Source organism: Ornithodoros turicata, unplaced genomic scaffold, assembly GCF_037126465.1.
Source record: "Ornithodoros turicata isolate Travis unplaced genomic scaffold, ASM3712646v1 Chromosome20, whole genome shotgun sequence".
Classification (NCBI taxonomy): Eukaryota; Metazoa; Arthropoda; class Arachnida; order Ixodida; family Argasidae; genus Ornithodoros; species Ornithodoros turicata.
This window is the reverse complement of record NW_026999334.1, coordinates 1,124,536-1,137,098: the sequence shown is the minus strand read 5'-3', so window position 1 is coordinate 1,137,098 and position 12,563 is coordinate 1,124,536. Positions and strand designations below refer to the sequence as shown.

The following is a 12,563-nucleotide window of genomic DNA, read 5'->3' as shown; positions in this document are numbered from 1 at the left end:
TCGTGACAGGCAAAAAGAACTGTTAAGGCATTTGGGCACCAAGAAAAGTGTGCGTAGATTCTATACATGGCACCACAGGTGGGTCAATCTATGAGTTGGTTGTGTATTGGCACTCAGTACATTTTGGCAAAAAGCATCTGTTGCAGTTTAAGAAAACAATACCATCAGTCAGGGACGCAATCACAGGGGCAGTTGTGTCGTTATATTGCAAGAGAGTACTCAATACTGGAGAGACATAAACACACACAATAAAGCATAAACTGATTAGAATGGCAGAGTGAGCCTGTTGGTACATAGCTAATACGAAGAAATTGGAGCTGTAACGACAAGGGACATATAGAACACACATACACAGGACTGGTCCGTTGTCCTTACAGCTCCAATTTCTTCATATTAGCTATGTACCAACGGGCCCACTCAGCTATTCTAATCAGTTAATGTTTTATTCTGTGTGCTTATTTCTCTCCAGTACTGAGTACTGCAGTACTGCAATATAACGCGACAACTTCCCGCCTGTCTGCGCCCCTGACTGATGGTATTGTTTTCTTAAGCTGGAACAGGTGCTTTCTACCATGAAAATGTAACATCAGCTGGGATTGCATCAGTTGGGATTGGGATTGGTGAGCTCAAAGCTCTTGTGTGTATTCTTGTGAATGATTTATCTTACAAAATGTGCACCCATACAACAAGCATTAGCAAACTCTTTATGACTGTACATAATGCATAATTGTTTTATTAGATTAAAAGAAAAATATATAGCCATCACACCAGCTCAATTGTCTTCTTTTGTTATTTTTAAATTTCTCATGCACATCAGTACACCTTGTCTATTCAAGTTGGCTTCTATCTGTCTCGTGCTCGTGTTGGCTATAAGTCGGGGGGTTCTATGGGGACTTTACATGGGGAAGGAGGATTCTGCCCACGTTTCCCTCTCCCAAATGTACGATTCCGTGTGTGTGGGGGGGGGGGTAGGCTAAACCCTCTAACCCCCCGTGGCTACATCCCTGTTGACTATGCTATGCTAAACCTGCTGTGACACCACTGAACAAAAATGCCAAACAACTCTGGTTTGTCTCAACAAAGATGGAGGGAGTTAAGACGGGTGCAGCCATCTCAGAGTCAACCACTGCAGAAATGCAAATAAGAGCAACATTTCTGGAACCTGATGTTCGAACAGCTACTGCGAATTCAGAAGGTCATACTGTGCGTGAAAATAACTGCCACAATCACATATGTTTGGATGTTCGTGTGCCTTGCCTCAGCAACTGAGCTCCAATGTATGCTTGATTACACTTATTTACCATTTGTGACATGAAAGGCAAAAGTTCTGAAGATACTGCAAATCTCTATTGTAGATCTACTCTGTATAAACTCTGTATACTCAGTATCTACTCAGTATATAGCGCCCGTCCTGTTTGTTTCTCCGTTCTTTGTCCGAGTTTCTTGCGCTCTCAGTTCAGATGTCTCAATACCACCTAGCCCAATCCTCAACCCTACTCAGTATACGCCAGTTAGGTCCAGTGGCGGATCCAAAGGAGGGGGCGGTTGGGCGATCGCCCCTCCCCCAAACGTCAGTTTATACATTGGATTTCCCTCTCCCCCTCCCCCACTACGCGCTCCGACAAAAAAAAAAACGCCCCCCCGCCCCCAAACCGAGGGTCTGAATCCGGCCGTGGTTAGGTCACACAACTTGGTTGATTCATTTTATAAAGCTTTGTTTCACACCTGAAGGAAACATAGCTCTTCAGTAACTTCAGTGAGCCACAAATGCAGTTCAGGTCCAGTTTTGGATATTTTTACTGGTCTTTTTGATCTTTAACGATACATCGTTCCAAAATAAAACATAAATTCCAGTTGGACACCATATCAATGAGCATATTGTATTGCACTTCATAGGAGCGGCCCTCTGTTGGCTAGCAGGAAGATATTGGACAAGAAATGGGTGACTGGCTGTTCCATGCACCTCTCAGTGTGTGTGCCTGCTTCTGTTTGTTGCTAGGGTGTCGCTCCAATGAAGAAATACGACGCCCTGGTGTTTCGTAGACTTTTGTGCCAAGCTGTACAAATATTGATGCAGCTTTGCAATCAGGTTCTAAAAGCCCGCCAAGCAGCAGGAAGTACACCCAGAGTATTTCTGTTGAATGCACGGTTAAAGACCTTCACAACTACATCATTTACTCATGAATGCAGCATTGTCATGTGACAACACATGACAGTCCATGAATGCTGTGAACATGCATTGAGCTTTGTGCCTCTGGTTGGGCATGAAACAATGAATCTTTGAGTGAGGATATCATTTTCCAAATTGCAAAACATCAAAAACAGTTTACTAACATGGCTCATGTCTTGTGCCATCTCCAACTGATAGGAGAGTATTACCAGGCTTGTATTCATGAAGCGGTCTTAGCAATAACCCCGTTTTCACGATATCCCAAAAAACTCTTAACCTCGCTAACAATGTTGTTAGGCTGGGGCACCATGAACTCACTCGGGTATGATTCGTATGTTTTCTGGGCATTGCGCTCCATGAAAATATCGGGTGACAACATCATATTCACTTTGTTAAAAGGAGAACTACGTCTGGTGTCTTCACACTTGCTAAGCTCAGATGCTGTTAACGTTCTGTGTGCTGTCGTTTATCCAGAATCACAAGCACGGACGGATGTTGGAAAAAATGGGGGGGGGGGCAATTATTGTAGTCACGTTATTACAGCTTAACATATCACTACCGACATGTGTCTAACGCTGAAATCGCAAGGGCACCTCCTGTAGGGGGTGCACTGCTGGAAAAGTTAGGGGGGGGACGTAGGGGGGGTCTGGGTAAATCACTGTATGCGCTACGCCCTTATCCACTCGCATATCACTTATGGCCTCACACATACCTTCAACCCCTTCTCCTGTCCCAGAAGCGGGCACTGCAGATTAATCTTTTTTCGATCCTGAGGAGTCTGTCTCATTTGTTTTTCCCCTTTACCGCATCCTCAATGTACACGAGCTTGTGAAGTATAAAGTAGAAGGACGAAAATCCAAAAGGGCTGCCAGGTACATGTACACAGGGAGAAAAAAAGGGGGGAACTGGTGTACCAACCAAAGTATAAAGTAGCTCAAGTTATGTACCAGCTATTTTACACACCTTCTAGTCAACTTCAGTTAGCCATGCACATTTATACCACACCCTTCTCTCAGGCGTGAGCACAATTAATTCTGGTTTCCTACTTACCACACTAATTTCGGTCCATTCTTCCTTTCGTCCTTGGGTAGTTAAATTTGGAACGACATCCCTCTATGCCAGTGTTTCTCAAACGTTTCCAGAATGTGACCCCTTCGAGCACCACCAAACCACCATGGCCTCCTACCTTTATCTTCACCCCACATTCCGAAAATTTACTTTTTTGTCAATGACGCCGATACATTTATATTGTAATGTATTTAAAAGACATAAACCACAGAGAGAGCTACGAAAAATGCTTATTGATGTTTTTTTTTAACAAGGATTGATCTAATTTTAAGGATGTATTTGCTTTCTTGGTACAAGCAAATCAATACGTTGGTCTGTGTGACTCAGGGCATATCGCATGTCTACTCGGATCCTCCATGACACCCAGAAGAAGGCTCATAACCACTCAAGGCTCATTTGGGGGGGGGGGGGGGTCATGACCCGCAGCTTGAGAAACACCAACTCTACGCGTTTGTTCCAACAATGATCTTGAATCCTTCAAAAACGCGAACAAACAGGGCTTATACGTAGGGTGACATGCAATTACTTTTTGATTATTTGCATGTCTCTGCTGTGCAATATCTTTGCTATTTGTCTCTTATACTTGACATGTGTTCTTGGTATTTCTGTTCCCCTCAACCTGTGTAGACATTTGCATTGACTGTGTCTTGGACTGTCCAACAGGGCTTGCCCTCTCAGTCCTCTTATCAATTATCAGTGTACACTGTCATGGAATAACAATAAAAATCTCAAAGCTAAAAAAAACTATCATCTGAAACACACCTGTCTGACTGATTACAATCTCCTCACAAATGCTTGATGAGTGATAGTTCATGTAACCACTCCTCTGTTTGCGTGGCACAGGATATGCACCTTGAAGATGATGATGTGCAGAGAACCGAGCTGTAACAGGACGAGGATCTTTTGCTGGTAGTTGGCAGGGGACTGCTCAGATGAAGGAAAGCACCAGTGCCGTGAACTTTTGTCTCAGGCTGTACACGTGGTGGAGTTGTAGTCATACAAATTCTGAACTGCATCCCACTTCTTAAAGAATCTTTGAAAATTGTAAAATGGTATGCCTTAATTGTCGGATCTGATCATGACCGAGATGGTGGGGTGCTCCAGAGCACACGTCCTGTTATGTCCTACAACATTGTCAGTCTGGAACGTTGTAGACGAATCATCAATGCAGGTTGCCCCACGCGTGACGGAACCTTGTGATTTTATGGACCTTTCTCCTTTGACGTTCTTCTCTGTAAGAGCACCCGATCAGTTATAAGTATAATAACACTTTAAACACCCACCTTTCAATATTTTTGCTCCTATGCCTTTTGTAAAATGGCTCTTGGCTGCCTTCTGCATTTCTTCACTCCATGCATGAAGATCTGAAATCAGTAATAATAAAATCTCAGTATTAACACAATTCTCATGTGCTTTATTTTGTTCCCAGTTAAGAATACAGGATGGAAATTCTGAGTAAAATCACAAGTACAAAATAATTGGAGTAATTAAGCACAACTAAAGATTACCGATAATTGTCGGAACTACGATATGTGTTACATATTTACCGACTTATGTGTTGACATAGAATAGGTGATACAATTAGATAGTCCGAACACGCCACCCGAATTAGTCGAAGACGATGGGAACTGACGTTCTGAGTCTGGAATGCTGTAACTTTCTTCTTGCAGAATTAGTCGAACTCGACAGTATGGGTGTACATTACACACCAGACTGCCGTTTTGTGCAACAGCATCATTTGCTGCAACACCTCCAACTAAGTGCATTGAGCGCGAATGGCATGTGTGTATTATAGTGTAACAGAGCATGAGACGTGCCTACCAGCGTCAGAATTGCACTCGTGCTTCTTAATTCGCTCGGAAGTTGTGTACATCTGGTGTTGCTGAGGCCAGGGCTGAGAGATTGCAGCTTAAAAAAGTGGACTTGCACTTGTTGTATATATGTAGTTACAAAGTGGCCCACCGAACAATTTTGTACAGACGCCCTCATCTTTTCAACAGGCCATGCAACTCGCAGGCGTTACTGAAACGTTCCCTCACCTGGTGAACATCGACCGGCGTCTAGTGTGGGACTTGAACGGAATATTCAGCAAATTTGCTTCACCACTACCACAAATCGCATCCTCGAGCAAACCGCTGTCTCCTAGCGCATGCGCATGCGCACGCGAAGCGAGCAGACAGCAAGGCGGCAGCAGCAAAGAACGACACGTGACGTCACTGCTGGCGCATGTGTAGCGCAATTCATTTTCCTCTCCGGAAGGCCAAGTTCACAACAGTCACAGCAGAGAGAGACAAAGAGCACATTGTTGGCAGGACGGTCACAGCGAAGCGCGAAGAGTGACGGTTTATCAGACGGGCTTCGATTTGGAAGTCCATCAGAACCTGGGGCGGTTCGATACCCTCAGCCAGGCTGCCAGTGTGAAGTTTTTAGCTTTGGTAAAATTGTGCACAGCTGCCAGATTCTGGTTTAACCCAGGGGTATTATTATATCTGATTTTCCAGATTTAAAAAAAAATGCCAGTATTCCCTGTATATGACCAATATTGGGGAATGCGAATATGGCCACTGATGAACCAATATTGGCAATTCTTGGGAATATTGGGCCAATATGTCCAGCGACGAGCCAATACTGGTAGAACCTTGGGAATATAGGGCCAATATGCCCAATGGTGAGCCAATATTGGCGAAATCTTGGGTATACTGGTCCAATAATTGACCTGTATTCCCAAAGTGCAGCCAATATTAGGCCAAGCTACTGTGCTGCTTGGGCCGAGAATGACTCAGGATCTTATCCCTTGATAGGTCCCATTATCGACGGTCTATTAACACACTTTACTTTGTGAACTGATATTAGCAGTTCCTATTATTATATAACATGCTGACATATGGACATCCGGATCACTCGATAATATAGCGCCCAACCAACTATGAGCATTTCACGCCAAATGATGCAATGGTCCTGCCACGACCCCCTGCAGTTCTGTCCCCAAAAGTTATCGAGAGTACCGTGTGCTATCGATACGCGTTTCACGTTCCAGTGAAAGATATTGAACCGCTCTTCGATATACGCGGGGTCAAAGCTCGCAAGGACCACGAAGACTACGAAGGTGACATCGAAAAAAAGCGGACGTTTACAGCTGCGCAGAGGCTCGCGCCACAAAATGAGTTAATTGGGTTCGGACCTTGTGTCAAATTGTATTTCTTTCTCTAGTTTGGATTGTTGGCCCGTCTATGGGGCCCAGGTTGCGGTGCTATTTGTTACACATTTGCGAGTTTTTAAATACTTTGCGTAGAAGGAGAGAAGCTAGAAGAATTTAATTGGAAAAATTTAATTGAAGCGTAGTCACGCTTGATTCGTGTCGAAGGCCGTTCGGCCAGAAGGTTTTGCTATGTTAGACGAGCACAGAGGTGACTCCGAGACTTGCACGGAATTTATATGGCACTACTCAGTATAATATATTAAGTACTTCTGGGAGAAACTTGGTATTTTTTAAAATACACATATAAATGAGTATTTAATATTCTAACTTGAATAATTCTTCCAAGTAGCTCGTACTCGTTCCATGAGTTACTCCTAAGATACTTCATTTATTTTTATTTTTATGTACATCAAGGACGAGAAAATGATGAACTTCGTGTGCTTCTCTTGGATGCTATGCCACGTACATACATGTGCATTCGTGGAGCGTGGTGAAGAGCATTCTTCATGGCGGTACCACAGGAAAGAAGATTATCGTAAAAAGTGCTCTATTCCTTTCAAGCTCTGTTTTGATTCAATTTGTTTGAGAGCAAATTTCACAAATTGTAACTTGTAACTATGTTGGAAGTAATGAGTCATATTGGTGACCTGATATTTCACTGAAGTGGTTTTCGAGGTTGAGCATTTAGCGTTTTGAGTATTATTACTATTAATATTACAGTTAAGTTCATTATAGCTTACAGGTTTAAGCAAAACATGACCGAAAACCCTAGAAGTAGACAATGCCACACAAGTGAAGACGACAGCCATCTACTACTGGCACTGCACGAAATATGAGAACGAGAGAAAGGTTCTCGAAAAGCGTCTCTCCACACTGAACAGCCGGCCACTTACCATTGAAACGATTCTGAGTGCATGGTGTAGAGAACAAATGCCGCAATGTGACAGGTACCTGTTACAATTCATCATCTACATCGCTTACGGCTGAATGTTGCCTTTACGCCATACTACCGTTACCAGATAGGGTGTGCCAGTAGTCCCTTGTGCCCGGAGTGTGGTGTGCCAGCGACCGCGGACCATGTGATCATCGCATGTGCCACTTATAGGAGGGAGCGTCACTTGTTGGCAAACGACTTTGCGCGGATTGACAGCCGACCCCTTGACCTCAGACTAATTTTGGGACCATGGGACACACGAAAGCAGATATCCGTCTTGCGACCCTTCATCAAATTCCTGCAAAGTACCGGCCTGATCGACTCTCTCTAAAACCCTGTCAGCGTCGTCAGCATCATCCTCATCACCATCCTCTCATTTTCCCCAATAGCAATGGGGTAGCATTCTGCTCAATGAGCGGAAGTCATCCCCATATCATCGTCATCATGTATTTCTCTCCCTCTCCTCAAGGAACCTGCGGGACCTGTGACACGTGTGCTTCGCTTCACACATCTTCATTTCCCTGCGTCTGTGTGATTTTTTTTTTGTGATTTGTTCTTTTTTGATCCGCGTGAACGCTTTCTTTTTCTTCGTTTAGGAGAGTAGCCAGCCAAATATTGGCTGACCTCTCTTTCAACACTTAAAAAGAAAAAGAAGAAGGTAAAGAAAAATCCGAGGTCTATGCCCACTTGCACGAAACACTTCTCGGGACACTCCTCAACACTCGCCTTCCTCAAGTATTTCCGTCCTGATCTGGGGAATTTATTGGATGCAGCAGAAAGTGGCTTGCACGAACGGTTTGAGAGATGTCCTAATTTGAGTGGATTGTTGCTAAGAATATCAGGCAGGCTGGTGTTGGTGGAACCTCCTCCCGCGAAAACAGTGCATCATCTTGCGTTTAGACAAACCCGCTATCGCGCTGAGCGGGACTGTTGTCTGATTCTGGTATCACCCCATGGAATTTTGCAAATCCACAATAGCGAGCGATTGCTTTATGTTCACTCTTACACACGTATAAGATGGTGTTGTTTGGATTTTTTGCGATAATTGAGACTCACATTGGCATACAGCATATTCCGTGTGCCTTATAGGACGAATAATTTGTCGCCAATGCAATCGCCACCGCCGCTGTTCATCAGTTGCGGCGATTACCTCGCCTCATATCGCGAAGAACAGAAATTAAAAAAGAAAAAAAAAACAGAGAGAAAATATCCGACATACGCAGCGATACCAAGAAATAACTTTTTCATAAACCCTGCTGAGAAATGAGTTATTTGCAATATGACCTGAGACATTCGATCAAATACGTGGAAATGCACGCTTTTATTAAGCAGATGGTCACGCAGTATTTCCGCGCTTCTTTATTTATTTATTTACACGTACTGCAGCCTCAGTCCGAGGCTATAGCAGGAGTGAAGAAAACTGAGAAGGTGGCAACTCTCTAACACTGCCATCAATGGAATTCCACTCAATAATGCAACGTGAAAAAACAAACAAAAAAACAATACTTGTAACAGTCAATGTAGAAAAAAGAGGTACAATATTTAGGTTGTGGGATGACCTTAGTGAGGAAGTGCCAGAGAAAGTAATAAGGGATGCAGGGATATTCAGATTACCATTCACAACCGCATGAAAGGTTTTTAAACGAAGAGCTCGCCGTCTAACCTGAAGTGTTGTGGTAACATCTCATTACGGCCCGAGTCTCATTACGGCCGAAGTCTCATTACGGCCGAAAGTCTCATTACGGCCGAAAATCCTTTAATCCCCAAGTGTGTCGTTACGGCCAAAGTCTCAATACGGCCGAAGGTAGTCTCATTACGGCCGAAGATGTCTCATAACGGCCAAAAAGAAAAAAGAAGCATCCACCATAGTAGCTCTGTATATACTGTGTTTTATGCTTCCCAAAATGTGTCCGAGGCGGTGTGCCCCCACGGCTTGTGTCACACACAATGGTTCATGCACACAATATTGCGACAGTGTTTCATGCATCCCTCGTGAAAAATGTTTTTATTGTCATATGTGTCACACGATATTTGTATGTGTTACGCCATTTTCTCTCAGTATTCAAGCAACATCCTACTCGTTGGTTCTGTGAGCAAACTGTGTGTGTGTGTGTGTTCTGAAAAGTACTCCACAAGGGAGCCCACTGGGAGCTCCAGGAGTCACATGACCTATGACCATGATCTTCTCCCCCACTAGCTGCCTTCTACAATTTACGTCCACCTGAAATTTACGAAAAAAGTACATAAGCCACTGAACAAAATGACATATGCTCTTGTTTGATGATGACTATAAGACATATGCTGTCAAGCAGACTTTTTTTTTCATATATTCAAAACATATTCAAGAATTATGGACAACAATGACAATTACGTCATAATAATGCAGCTGCATAGCCAGGAAACTATTTCAGGAGGTGTTTTATGAGGCTTGACATGGGGTGGAGGAGTCTCCCTCGTCAGTGCTTTATCCAGACCCCCCTAAATTTTTTGCAATTTCGCGATTTCAGCTTCAGATACGTCTTTAATGATATGTTAAGCTGTAATGACGTAACTATTCCAACAATTTTTTCCAACACCCTTCTCGTGCTTGGGATTCTGGATAAACCACTGCCCCTTGTTCATTTTCCTGGGGCACTACATTAGAACTTATGCCACGGCACTGATGTCACAATGTTAAAAGTGTGTGTCACTCTGTGCATTCGGAATTCCTCTAAGCTACAATATGTAAATTCAGAATATCCGAAGGGTAAACATCAGATGTTACCTGCAGGCTTCATGCTGAAACGCGTGTACGCAAAACACTTCCGCCGTGGTGGGCGACGCCATAAGTGTAATCATACACGCAAGACAATTGCGGGCACATGGAGTAGTGGCAGCAACCTGAAAACGATACATTTTCTTGTTATATATGAGTAATCAAAAATATACATTCTCACATGTTTCGTTTTGTCGTTTGTAGGAAGCGCTAGTAAGGGAACAGCATTTGGTTGGTCACATGCAAGCCACAATGCGAGAGGCGCCGATATTTCGATTACGCGATCAAAAATTAAAAGTCTAGAACCATGCACACTTCCCCATGCAACTACTTCCCCAGCATCGTGAGTCATGACACCACGTATTCACGTATAGTGTAATGTGAAATGATATGCAGGAATGAAAAAGATGCCAACATACCTGTAATCCAGTGTCCCGTAAGTTTGATTCGATTTTCTGGCAGCTACCATGAAGAGCAAATGCACGATTCACAAGTTTCGTTTCGCCATTTTCATTGCTGTTAATTTCGCAAGATCCCACGTGACCTCCTTTGGATCAGTGAAAAGTGAAAATTACTCGCGTCGTGAACATATATGTTCATCTCAGCGCAAATCACGTTTTGCATGCTATAGCAGGAAGGGGGATCAATACTCTTCCTTTCGTGTTTTGATATCTTGTTGTTTTGCTACTCTCACTTCGGAGTTCGGATGGTGTCTAGCAACGTTGGGTACCTCGTTTCTTGTGTGACATGGAGGTAAGAAACTAAGGAGAGGGCTATAAGATCGGAGGGCCGTGGGACCCCTCTAGCGGTCGCTCCTGGCAATACCACGCCCATCTAGTTGCCCGGTCACGTGATCCCCACATGTTTCGGCGTTATGGCGGTCTGCTCGGAGGATTGGAAGTTTAGCAAACCTCATCTTCAGCAAACGTCTTACCTTCAAGGAGTCCATTCGCACAATACTTTGAAGGTTATGGGTTGTTTCAACATTTGCCGCGTGATAAATCACAACAAAAGTTGAGCAAAACAGAAGAGAAGCCAGGCAATGTCACGATGACGTACGTACGTCTTCTAGCGATTTGTGATCCATTGCTTCCACACTGAGATGATCTATCTTGTGTTTCAACGGGTGTGATAACTTCTAAGATGTTATGAAAGCGGAAACAAGTTATTCGGCCGCAGCTCGTCTCTGTATTCAGGTAAGATACGCCGCGGACATGGAGGACGCCATGTTTTATGACGTCTTGCTGTGACGTTTATGGGTCACGTGTGTGGGCAACTAACCACAATGCCATGCGCGGGTCACAGCACGCTCGCTTGCATTGGGAGAGGCGCTTAGGGCATCTCCTTAGTTTCTTACCTCCTTGTTGTGTGAGCAAGTGGTTGCTGTTTACGACGTGTTCATATATCGATTTGTAGCGCTGTAATGTGCAAATTAGCGGACTTTATAGCGGCTCTCTATTTTCCGTCGTTGTCTTTCGAGCAGCGCCTGTTGTTCCGGTAAAAATCGAGTTGAATGAATCGCCACAGCCCCAACGTATATCGCGCAGTGTTGACCAAGTCAAGCAGGAATTCTGGTGAGTAATGCTTTCGTAGATTGTCTGTCTTAGTAGTGTGCTGTCCACACATAGTTGGATTCTCATACGAGTAATTTAAATTAATCAAAACAGCCGAAGTGCCTGTAATAGATGTAACTCGGTATTCGTTCGTAGGTTTGCGCCGTTTCTAGTTTGTTGCGCGTTTAGGAACAACAAATTTATTCGAAGACGATAAGATACCGATAATGCATCACCGTACAGCAGCATTTACTCGTATCATTGTGAGCCATATTTAATTTGTTAAAATTCGTCGTCGTATTTCTTCAAAAATAAAAGCGCAAGTCGGCGTACTCTAATTGATCTCCTTGAACTGCTTACGTCGAACGTCTGCAAATGTTGTACTTATGTGCTTTCGCGCACAATACTAGGCACAAAAGCATATCTGATTAGAATAGATACTTCAAGAGGAAGTCATTCAAATACACTGTTATTTATAGCTGGTTTTCCATTCCAGGCATGGTATGTGGCTGCACGGAGGATTCCGAAAAAGAAAAACAACAACATGGCTAATAGGATGTTGCTGCCCAGGGAGTCCTTGCGAAGAGGTGAGCTGTTAAGATCTTCATAAGGTTCTGTTGTGAAGTGAGAAATTTTGTAGTAGTGCACGAATGTTAATTCGTGCACTACTTTTATAACAAAGAAACCAGAAATGGAAAGTTATGCATGCATCATTTCATGAATTGTAATGTATTACTATTTGATATTCACATGTTTCAATTAAGGGAATGAACTACTGAACCTATATTCATATCATGGTCATGCTCTGTGTTTACCTGGAAGTCACATTTTTAAGGCTTGTCATTCTTTTGTCTAGATGAAGATTTATGTTAACCTTGTATGAA

General features: G+C 43.5%; 1 long non-coding RNA gene across 1 annotated transcript; it reads right to left on the bottom strand.

The window, feature by feature from the left end:
- Positions 1-9,357: 9,357 nt before the first annotated feature.
- Positions 9,358-10,685, bottom strand: LOC135373072 (uncharacterized). The gene is made up of 3 exons (XR_010416259.1): positions 10,546-10,685; positions 10,136-10,251; positions 9,358-9,592 (listed from the first exon to the last, which is right to left on the bottom strand). It is a non-coding gene; the product is annotated as an uncharacterized LOC135373072 (long non-coding RNA).
- Positions 10,686-12,563: the final 1,878 nt, after the last annotated feature.